Here is a 12,723-nt window from a genome sequence, read left to right as displayed (position 1 = left end):
CTGCTCCGATACCCGTCGTCCACGAAAACAGGGCCGTAGATCTTGCGTAGAATAGTTCTCTCGATAGCCCCCAAAGCCTTCTCATCTTTGTCCGACATCGTCCAAGTTTCTGCGCCATATAAAAGGACGGGCATGATAGATTCGTATAGGGTGATTTTCGTTCGTCGAGAGGACCTTGGTTTTCAATTGCCTACCGAGCCAAAAGTAGCACCTGTTGGCAAGAGTTATTCTTCGCTTGATCTCCAGGCTGACGTTATTGGTGGTGTTTATGCTGGACCCTAGGTTGACAAAGTCTTTCATAACTTCAAAGTTATAGCTGCCAACAGTGACGTGTGTCCCGAAACGCGTGGACTCTTTATATGTTGTCAGAAGGTACTTTGTCTTGCCCGTAGTTTTTAGCCATTTGAAACTTGTACTTTATTCTACTAGAATTCAATAGGCTACAAAACTGCATAACCGATTGCTTATATTCAATACCCTCTATTTGCACTTTTCACAAAAATTAGATTCTGATATAAATGTCCATCTAAGGGTTAACTGTCATCGCTGATATTAATGCTGACCTTGTATAACGCTTGACAAAAGAATTTACTATTAATTGCAAAGTCAGAATTAACATCAGTGATGACAGGTAAGTCCCAGATGGGTTCTAACATTGCAAAGTAATTTTTGTGAAAATTGCAGATAGAGTATATTGAATATACGCCCTCGATACTTAGAATCTTTCTAGGAAATCTAAATAAATGAGCTCGAAATTTTTACGAAAGCTTGCTGATTTTTTTTTTTAAATATTGCACAAAGATTGGAACTTTGATTTGATTTTTTGTTAAAGAATGAACTATATTTTTATAAAAAAATAACAAAATTAAATAACAACAAAACTAATATGTTACCATAGGAGCAGTTTTACAACATATAAGTAACAATACTCTAGAACCACTAGTATATTGTTCGAGAAAATTAACTTCAACAGAAGTTAATTACTACACATTCGATACCTGTATATGTATTCAATTTAACACACAAACTACAAAGTATATATGAGGCCATGAAACCACTTCCTTTTGTTATACTTACCAACCTTAAATAGTCACAAATGTGAAAAATTTTAAAATAAGTCGCTTATTTCTTAATTTTCAGATACAGGGCTGCTTAGCGTACCATCAAATTAAGGAATAAGCGACAATTCTAGTGGTGAGTGGTGAGAATCAACAGGTGTAATAAAAGCATCACTTCAGACTATTGTGGCTTTGAAAACGTCGTCCACAAAAATTAAACCCAGACATTTACCTAAATTATTACTAATAGAGTCGATCTGGTAAAGACTGAGATCTGAAAGATCGTTCAAAAACTGATTGTGAGATCTGAAAGATCGTTCAAAAATTGATTGAAGACATCACGAGAGGAATATGGTACTAGAATACCATCTACATATTAGATTCCAAGAAACACCCGCAAGAATAAAATCACCCAGGCCAATTACAGTATCGCAGGGCTTTACCACGGCATATAGGATTGTTTTAAATAAACAGAAAGCCTCGAGTTAGGCGGTATATAAGAAGAAACAAGATAAACGCTATTAGAATGATATCTTATTCGAACGCAGAGGAGTTCAACTTCGTCGGTGTCAGTGAAGTCAATTTCTTCAGACGGAAGGTCAGTCTGGACAGCTGTTAAGACGCCTCCACCTTTTTATTTAAACAATCATTTCGAAACATTTCATATAAAGTACACAATATTTCGCAGTTGAACACGTTCGGCTTGAGCCAGGTTTCAGTAAACAGGAATACTTTGAAGTCAAAATCATGGGACTGTACAGGGTGGCTCCGAATAACTGACCTGTATAACGCTTGACAGAATTTACTATTAATTGCAAAGTCAGAATTAACATCAGTGATGACAGGTAAGTCCCAGATGGGTTCTAACATCGCAAAGTAATTATTGTGAAAATTGCAGATAGAGGGTATTGAATATAAGCCCTCGATACTTAGAATGTTTCTAGGAAATCTAAATAAAAGAGCTCGAAATTTTTACGAAAGCTTGCTGATTTTTCTTTAAATATTGCACAAAGATTGAAACTTTGATTTGATCGCCGATTCTGAACAGAAACTCCCTGGGAGTTTTCTATCTTTTCCCTTTCCTCCTATCATGAATAAAAATTCCCTGCGGATTTTTTATATTAAATTGCGGAGTTGAGCTGTCAAAAAAGTATCAAACAGTTCTAGCGAAGTTTTAATTTTCTCCATCCAAATTTTCGAGGAAAATGCTACTTCCTGGGAGTTAATTATTGGAGGATTTCTTTCTCGGGAGAAACAAATTCCCGGAGAACAAACGCCCTGGGAGTATTCAGAATTGGGCTGTATGAATGTATGTATGTCAAATCGAACTTTCTGATACTACTTTTTGTCTATTTCCGCGGTGCACGTATGTAGGAAATTTTACTTTCAACTGTATAACCAGACATTTGTATGCGCATAAAAATATTAATTACTTGAAAAATACAATAAAAATTAAAAAGTTAAATTAAAAAATTAAAAGTGTACTTCTCCAAGCGCCCTCGCTTGACTTGAATCGTGCTAGCGAAGCAGTCAATGGCACTTTGAATATCCTTCGAAATTATAGAGAAAATTCTGACACACATTTTTCTGATATATTTTCAAAAGTTACCGATATCGCAAAGGAATTGGATTTTGACATTGTCCTTCCTCGGAGAGCGAATAGACAAAATTTTCGGGCTCATTATCGTGCGTCTAACGCTAAAGATTATTATCGAAAGGCAATATTTATACCGCTATTGGATAATATTTTTCTCGGTCTCCGAGAAAGATTGCCAAAAGAGACCTTAAACATTTTTGATTTGAACTTACTATTTCCATCTAAAATTGGGGAATATAATACGCCTGACGAAAAAAATAATGCTATCGAACGCGTGAAATCGCTTGGAAAACGATACGAACTTTTCTTAGAAAAAGTCAGTATCAATTTGGAAGGAGAGTATAGGTGTGGTTGGAACGATGGACAAATAAGGAAAGCGAAAAGCCATTCCCAAAATCAGCAGCAGAAGTTCTTGGTAAATGCGACGAGTATGCTTTTCCATTGATTAACAAACTTCTGCGCCTTCTAGTCACACTTCCAGCTAGTAACGCTACTTCCGAAAGAAGTTTTTCAACCCTTCGTCGGTTAAAAACATGGTTACGTAGTACCATGAATGAAGAAAGACTGATAGGTCTAGCACTTTTACACATAAACTTAGATATTGAAATTGGCACTGAAAGGATAATAGAAAGATTCGCAAAAGGAAAGCGCAAAATTGAATTTGCAAGTATTTATATGTATATATTGCATTAATAAACCCAAGGTATAATTTACATCTTGTTTTTTTTTTTTGTTTTTTTAAATAGTACATGCAATTGTTTTATTAGACCTTGCACCAAATTCACATAATGAAAAGTAATATTATATCACAAAACACTTTACTGCACACTTCATAAAAAATACTCGAACCTATATTTGCATGAAAAATAAATTAGGGTTAGATGCCTGTAATTTTACGTTAATTGACAAGTTGATCCCAAACTCTGCTCTGCTCTTATCGCCTTATTTAATAAAGGTACAAATTGCCCAATTTGAAGCTCATGCAAACGTACTTTAAGGCACTATCTTCAGCATTCTCATCATAATGGGGCCAAGTTATCTTCGATACCTCAGAACCTAAGTTTATTATAATCTGCAGTTTTAACCCACTTACGCCCGAACAAAAACGGTTGAAATTTTGTTATATCTAATTTTATTTATGTGATCATAAAAACCTTTTTAAACAAACTTAGCAATTAAAATTAACAAAAAAGCTTAGAAGTTAACTTTTGACAGTGTACTTTTTTTAGTACAGCGAGCACTTATCCGTGTTAATTTTTAAAACATTATTTGACAAGGCATAACGTTTTCTTTCATGACGCAAAACACAGTTTAGCTGCTTGGGCAACTTGCCTGGGTTATGTGCTTTATGCCTTGGGAATGGATAGAACCGGATGGGTGGCTTTTTTCGAACAATGTGTCGTCTAACAGCTAGTTGGTCCGGTTAGATAAATATACTCATATCAAGCATGTACGTGGAGATTCATAACCCACCACCATTTCTTGCTACGAATACAAACACCTCACATTTTTGATAACAGCGATTTGACAACTTTAGATCCAAGCTTCCAATGATTTTTCCACAATATATGTCAAAGATTTAGTAATAACCTTCAGAACTTGCTATTACCCAACTATAGTAGCAAAATATAATCGAAATTTCGTTAAGAAATAAATATATATACAGTTCTAGAAAATTACTTCAGAAACTATCTAACGTTTTTGACAAAAACTCTGAATCATTTTATCGTTATACGTAATTGCAAGACTATTTTCAACTACGAGAAAGGTTCTCTTTTCCACTAACTCACTTTTTTCTCTTACAGTAAAGTATTACTAACATAAATCTCCATAAATAATTTCCGTATCCTTCTTAATACCTCTAGAGATATTCTGTACGATAGATCCGCTTGTATGATCTATAAATCCCTGCAGAAATATGCATTACATAAGTTTCAGTATGTAAAGGAGGACCACGCCCCCTTTTCCAATAACCGTCACTTTTCCACTGAGTATAGGATTGATTTCATATACTATCTCCATACCAAGTTCTAGTATTATATTGCAAACTCCCCTTCATATGCAGTATGAAAAATTCAGTTTGTATTGGAGGTGCTACGCCCCCACGACATATCCAAATTATTTTTAGTCTATAACCATGCTTGGAAAGTCGGAAATAGGTGTCCAAAACTTCGAAAAATCGGTAGGGCTCAAGCTTTTCGAACAGAAAAAAATTTATATATTAGTATAAATGTGCCCGTTGTACTAAAAAAACGACAGCTAACGAAATAGCTGTATAAAGCCATCAAATAACAAACATTTATACGCACTGTTAATAATTTGAATAATTTACTCTTTTTCCACTTTATAAAAGCGGATATTTTAAGGCAAAGTGCAATAATTCAAGAAAAAATCGCACTTTTCATGTGAACCACTTCTAATGTGAAAAGTTGGTTCGTAAGTGTCCAAATCCGGTATACCCAGTTATACCTATTTATCTTTTATTGTATCTGAAATGAAATTAATACCAGTAGGTGCAAACTTGTTAAAGCAAATTCGTTTTAATAATAATAGTAAACTTTTAGACGTGGGTTGATTTGGTGTCGTTTAAAAAGTACAGAGAGCGCAAATGGGGTAAATGAGTAACGCTGCGTTCTTGATTTTTTACTGGCAAAACAACATGAGTTGCGTGAATTTGTCAAGGACAATTCTAGTGGTGAGTGGTGAGAATCAATAGGTGTAATAAAAGCATCACTTCAGACTATTGTGGCTTTGAAAACGTCGTCCACAAAAATTAAACCCAGACATTTACCTAAATTATTACTAATAGAGTCGATCTGGTAAAGACTGAGATCTGAAAGATCGTTCAAAAATTGATTGAAGACATCACGAGAGGAATATGGTACTAGAATACCATCTACATATTAGATTCCAAGAAACACCCGCAAGATTGAAATCACCCAGGCCAATAACAGTATCGCAGGGCTTTACCATGGCATATAGGAGGAGTGTTTTAAATAAACAGAAAGCCCCGAGTTAGGTGGTATATAAGAAGAAACAAGATAAACGCTATTAGAATGATATCTTATTCGAACGCAGAGGAGTTCAACTTCGTCGGTGTCAGTGAACTCAATTTCTTCAGACGGAAGGTCAGTCTGGACAGCTATTAAGACGCCTACAACTTTTTATTTAAACAGTCATTTCGAAACATTTCATATTTAGTACACAAAATTTCGGAGTTGAACACATTCGGCTTGAGCCAGGTTTCAGTAAACACGAATACTTTGAAGTCAAAATCATGGGACTGTACAGGATGGCTCCGAATAACTGTCGCAAAGGGTTTTTTGAAAAATAAAAGGGTTCCTTATAGATTTTGCAAAATAGTATTTTATTGTTAATTTCCCACAGATTGTACCTAAATTTTATTAATTAGTTTTTCAATTTTAACCTTTACTTGGGTTTTCCAGCGGCAAACATTTTGAGAGTAAAGCGCAAGCGGCACCCAAGTCTTCGTCGATTAATTTATTCCATATCTTCTGTAACCATAGGCTAATTTTTTATACTCCCCCTTTTGCCCAACATAAGACCTCATACTCAGCAATCGAATAGAATCGGAACCGGGGACTAAGAGGGCCATTCATTCGACCAACCCTGTACAGTGTTTCTTTTTTGTCTTTTTTTATACAAAGTTTAAGAAAAAATACACCTGAAAAAGACTTTCAGCATGTACTTATTTCCCAAAGTTTACACTGCTGGAAAATGCAAATAAGGATTAAAATTGTAGAACTAATTAATGAAATCAAAGTAAAATATGCACAAAACTAACCATAAAATAGTTTTTACGCAAAATCTATAAAGAACCCTTATATTTTTCAAAAAAAAACTGTGCGTCAGTTATTCGGAGCCACGTTGCAAGTGTAACCGTGATAGCTTTGTGTTCATTTCGTTGAGAAGTTTTAGCTCTTTACCTATCTGCGAAAATCCATTTCCACCAGTTCTAAATAGTTTACAGAGATCCACAAAAGTTTTTTTTTACACTTTGGACATGACCAGCGAAGTTCATTATCTCCAATAATCAAGTTCAGAACTCCCCCATTAAGACCAGCGCACTTTAACTGAGACAGATCACCACATTACTTTTTTTCGAACAAATGGGACATTTTGACCAAAATTTATTTTAAAAAAATGCGAAAATAAGAATATATTGTACGAAAACCTTTCAAACTCACAATAACTGGCAGTTTACTAGGTAATAATATTAGTTATGAGTTAGAAAGTTTAAAAACTTTAAAGCACTGATAAAAATTCACCAAATAAGCCCCAAAATCATCTGTATCCAAGAAAATGACTATCCATGTTAAACAAAACGTATGATGAAGTCCGAAAGATGGCAAAATGCATGCAAAAATGCGAGGTAAATATTCCTTATTCTCTAACGCAAAGCAAAAAAATAATCCGCCAAACAGGCAAATTGCAAGAAGGACAAAAATATAGCTTTTTAATCAGCGCACTTCATGACTAAATCACATCAATTAATGGAACTTGACTTAAATAGACATTTTCCAGTGTAAATAACAAAAATTGGAACTGCTTATCACTTAGTAAAACAGATAGCTTTGGATATTCTTTTAAGCAAATGTTTAACCGACTGCACAGTGAAGTTGAGGATATAAACTTGAGAAATATTCTCACTGAATTTACAAATATTTCAAAGAGTTTAGATCTAGCTATTTGGCCTAATAAGAATCCTTTATTGAATGTTATTTCTCATATTTATTTTCATTTGAGATAGGGCGTTTTTTGAACCGAGTTCTGAAATAGGGCGTTCTCCAACCAAATTCTGAGATGGCCCGTTTTTTTCAATAAAATTCTGAAGTAGGGCATTCTTCTATCAAACTCTGAAGTAGGACGATCTCGAAAAGTTTTTGAACTAGCTGCCGAGATAGTTCGATAATCCACTCAGGTGTCGATATCTTTTTTGGTTATTTTTATTTAAAATTGTACAACAAAACACCACACAATTAAAGTTCCAAAATTTTTACTACTTTAACATAAATTCAGCAAATTAAAAATAATTGTGATAAAAGTTTCATACTGCTTAATATTTAAAAATTGTTTAGAATATGCAGTTTCCCTTTCAATTTCAACCTATAATAAGGGGCGAGTGTTAAAATGCTAAAAAGTTCCGTTGATTTTTCATAATTTTTCTCACTGACATGTTGCGCTTTTTCTTCCATATAACGAATGAACAAAATGTATTTTCAAATAGAAGAAAGTAGGTATATAATATGAAATATTTTAGTAATTTTATTTAATTCCTAACGGAAAAATTCTAATTTAAAAAGGTGGAAGTTGTTTTATTAATAGTAAAACATTTTCTTTTTGAAAAAATAACTTCTGATGAAAGAGAAAACAATTCCCAAAAATATTCCTATTAGCCAAAACCCCATACCAGAACCCGCTAAGCCAATGTCTGCGCCAATGACTGTTAATAACTTTACTTCATAGGCACAAATGCTCAAAAATTCTCCTCCGACACAACCTCTTTTTGGTCAGAATAGTAGTAACCTATGTAGTAGATTAATATGAAGTGTGTAAACACAGTAATATAATTACTCTGGTAAGAATATGGCAACACTGATATTCTCTATACCGTAACCGAATAAAGGCATTACTTCGTGAAACTTCAACAGCGTCAGGTGTGGAGGAACCGCGCTATAGAAAAACTAAATTAAAAAGTTATAGTTGTAGCCGTAAATATAAAAATGGAAAGGCAACAACTTGCCGTCGTTTTACGCAGCAGTGGAGTAAGTTTTCCACCATCAGCGACTTTGCGGCAACTTAAAGTTTTTTTGGCATCGACAGTGGGAGCACCGCCGCAAAACGAAAGTACCAACGGTACGTCAGCAGCCCAATTGCCGTTACTTCAGAGGGCTCAGCAACACGAGGTTGCGACTTCCGTTAAACCTTCAGAAGCGTCCTCAGTACCTGCAGAAGCACCCTCAGTACTTTCGGAAGCACCCTCAGCACCTTCAGAAGCACCCTCAGCCCCGTTCAATGACCATCTAGCAGCTAATGTACTTGGCGAACCTTCAGTCTCTTCAGTAGCAACTTCTGCACCCGGTTGCAAATCTACGGCCGTACAGTACTCAAGCACTACCGCAGCAGAGCACGCCAGCAGCACACAAATAACGGCACCCGACGAGTTAGCGGTACTCGAAGCGGAACTCGAAAAGAAACTTCGCATTCTAAAATTGAAAAAAAGAGATCAACGAGCTTGAGGGCAGCGTCACTGTGAATAGCTTTGCTATAAAATTTAGCGACTTAGAAAACGCCATGCCAAAATTTAGCGGCGATGATGGTGCCGACATTGACAAATGGATGAGCGAATTAGAATACATCGCAAAATATTATAATTGCGATGACAAATCGAAGCTCCTTCTAGCACGGCGCATGCTAACGGGTAGAGCCCTACTCGTCACCAAAATGGCCGAGTTCCACTGCGAAAAAACGTATCCAAGGGTCGTGCTTCAAATGCGGAAAAATGGACCACCAGTACAGGGACTGCCCTGCGAAGTCGGTAGCTGCGATTGACGAGCCAGAGATAGAGGACGAAGTGTACTTTAAGCAAATGGTAACTGTCGATTTTTGTGGTAGTTCGATACGGGCAGCCCAAATAGTTTCATAAAGCGATCGTTGGTACGAAAAAATCCGCACCGCATCCACAACGGCGAATTATTGCCACGTTTTAAAAATGTAAGAGGAAACTCAATCAAGCCTCGGGAAAAAATTTCAGTTCTAATAAAATACAAATAAATAAAATAAAAATAAACTTTTTAATATACAACGCTTTTATAAATGGACTAAAAATTAGAAAATAATATTTCTCAGTCCCACAGAATTTGTTTTGATAACTTTTGATTTTGAAATTTTAGTAAAAGTCATTATAAACAATGAATGACATTGAAAACGAAAAACGTGGAGCGCATGCAGTACAAATCATTCGATTTCATTGACAATAGTCAAACTACATAACAAAGTTGAGATCGATTTTAGGCGGTCGTTATTCATATTCCCACATACATACATATGTTACTTTTCATATAAATTCAAGTGTATTACATGCGCCCCACGCTTTTCATTTGCAATGTCATTAATTGTTTATAATGACTTTTGCTAAAATTTCAAAATCAAAAGTTATCAAAACAAATTCTGTGGGACTGAGAAATATTATTTTCTACTTTTTGGTCCATTTATAAAAGCGTTGTATATTAAAAAGTTTTATTTTTTATTTTATTTATTTTATTTATTTTCTACTTTTTAGTCTTGTCTGTACAAAATTTTGCAATAGATATTAAAAAAAAGAAAGTAAGTGCGCCTGGGCCACACTGGAGAAGTGAAACTTACGATACAAATCTCTTTTTTTCTCATAAGCAATATACATACATAAATATATACATACATACATTCATCTGCTTTTGCTTAAGGATATATTTTTTGTCTTTTTTCTACCTAGATCCCTACCTCTACTACTGTTCGTTTTAATTACATTTACCCCACCATGCAAAACATGAGAAATAGGCAACAATCGTCAATGGCAACAAATTGGCGACTCACCGATTTATCGCTGTGGTGACAAATCGGCAACATCACTTCGTTCATGTCAATTTTGAATAAATAAGTTCTCAAAAATTCCGAAACTTATGAATACGGCGTCAATAGTATTGGCCAAAAGCATGTAAATTATGCCCAAGGACAAGATTGAAAAAATAAGAAGCCTCACAGCGAGAAAATGAATTAATTCCGATTGTAAGTTGCAATTTGGTATACAAAAAAAATAAATGAAGTATTAAGAATAAAATTATTCCAAATATCGCCTGAAGCGATAAGAAAAGGACTCATTCAGGTAATAAGAAAACGGCTCGCCCAGGCGAGTTGCCTTCGGCGGACGTTTTAGAGCGATCGGTAATAGGAAATCGATTCGATGGCAATATTACCGGCAATAAATTTGTTTCCGAGGGCGACACGTTTTCTTATTGCCGGCAACACAAATTGTTTGGTGGGACCTTATTCTGTTTTCCTTTATCTTCATTTTTATCTTTACACTCTATCGATAACAAAATCGATAGTAACATCCAACAAAATATAGCAAAATCGGTTATAATATTGGTAGCAAAATTGATTAGAAAATCGATAAAAATATTGATAAAAATATCGATAAATAATCGATAAATATCGATAACGAAATCGAAAAATATCGATAACAAAATCGATAAATATCGGTAACAAAATGGATAAATATTGATAACAAAATCGATAAATATCGATAAAAAGTCGATAACGAAATCGATAAATGTCGACAACAAAATCGATAAATATCGATAACGAAATCGACAAATACCGATAACAAAATCGATAAATATTGATAAGAAAATCGATAAATATCGATAAAAAAAAGTCGCATGAATATGCGGATATTCACCTAATTTACGGTGAAGCTTGCTGTAATGCCTGAGCTGCTCAAAGACTCTATGCAGAGCGATACCCAAATCGTCGGCATCCGGGTAGTAAAGTATTCCCCCGCACCCATAGCAAAATATCTGAAGGTAAGTAATTTTTACACCTTTTTTGTTTGAAGCCATTTTTCTTTTAACTATTATTTTTAACTTTTTTAAGGTCGCATACCTGGAAGGCGTGGCGGTGAGACAGGACGTCCTGCAACGGTAGATGTTAAAGTTGTTTTAGAGGAAGTGGAACTAGGTCCATCGACTTCAGGGAGAATGATGGAAAGACGGACTGGAATACCAAAAACTACAGTTTACAAAGCTTTAAAATACCATCCCTACCACATTCAACGTATTCAGGCTCTACAAGAAAGAGATTACCTGTCGAGGGTTAGATATTGCCGTGAAATGTTGCGAATGCATGAATCAGACCCCAACTTTTTTAATAAAATAATTTGGAGCGATGACTCAACATGCAAACGTGATGGTTATTTTAATTTACATAACCTTCACAGTTGGCAGATAGACAATCCTCACGAAATGAGAGAAGCTCGTTCGCAGGACCTGTGGAACTGCCGCCAACGCTCAACTCTCACAGTTATTTAGAGTTCCTTCAGGAACGGCTTCCAACTCTTTTAGAAGATGTACCCTTAAACCTGCGGCGAAGACTATGGCTGCAAAATGACGGGTGCCCTGCTCACTACGGGCGTGAAGTAAGTGCTCATTTAGACGAAACTTATCCTCGCCGATGGATTGGACGATACCTGAGACCTGAATCCATTAGATTTTTTCTACTGGGGCTGTCTTAAGGACAAAATTTATTCAAAAACAATTCAAAACGAAGAGCATTTGCGGGAACAAATAAATGGAGCTGCTGCTGAGATAGCCCAATTGAGTTTAAGATCTCTAAAAGCGTCTTTTCTTAAAAGGTGCCGAGCTTGTATTAGAGTAGGAGGTCGCCAATTTGAGCATATTTTATCAATAAATGAATAAATTTTTCTTCAAACAACTCATGTATATCTTATTTCACGTGAACCCATCCTTCACACAAAATATTGATAGATATAGGCCTTGTTATAGACTCTAGTCCGAATTCCGGTAAGTAACATAAAATAATGTCAGAAGCAAGTAATTATGTACCTTTGTACTATTTAGCATGTCATTTGACGGTAACAAGAGCAAATTCAATTTAAATCTATTAAATACATTCTAGCGTGTCTCAGTCCTTTACCCACAAAAGCGGCTATAACTTTTTTTCTATTCAAAACAGTAAGTGTGGCACCTTTCTGAAATCTTTATTAAATGAGCAATTTTTTTATGTAATGTAAAGTTATAGCTCAGTACATTTTTTTTTCACCCCAGATAGTCAAAGTTGGGGAAGAAAATATCAAAAAGTTAAAAATCCAGAAATAGTGCTAATTTTATGATGGTTCCTTAATATATTTTAACTACATTGCATTTGAGTAAGGAGAGGCAACTATCTGGAAGTATTTTACATAAAAAATTTACTAAGTATTGCCCGGTTTGTAGTTGCAGTTAAAGAAAACACATGAAAAGGCACGATTTTTTTTTAAATTCGAAAAAA

General features: G+C 35.1%; 1 protein-coding gene across 2 annotated transcripts in view; it reads left to right on the top strand.

Annotated features, from left to right (window-relative positions):
* Positions 1–12,723, top strand: part of LOC118749162 (ras-related protein Rab-8A) — a 321,618-nt gene that overhangs the window by 205,184 nt on the left and 103,711 nt on the right. The gene's annotated exons all lie outside the window — the stretch shown is intronic.

Source organism: Rhagoletis pomonella, unplaced genomic scaffold, assembly GCF_013731165.1.
Source record: "Rhagoletis pomonella isolate Grant_MI unplaced genomic scaffold, Rhpom_1.0 Rhpom_scaffold_00014, whole genome shotgun sequence".
NCBI lineage: Eukaryota > Metazoa > Arthropoda > Insecta > Diptera > Tephritidae > Rhagoletis > Rhagoletis pomonella.
The sequence above is the reverse complement of the archived record's forward strand: the minus strand, read 5'-3'. Positions and strand labels throughout refer to the sequence as shown.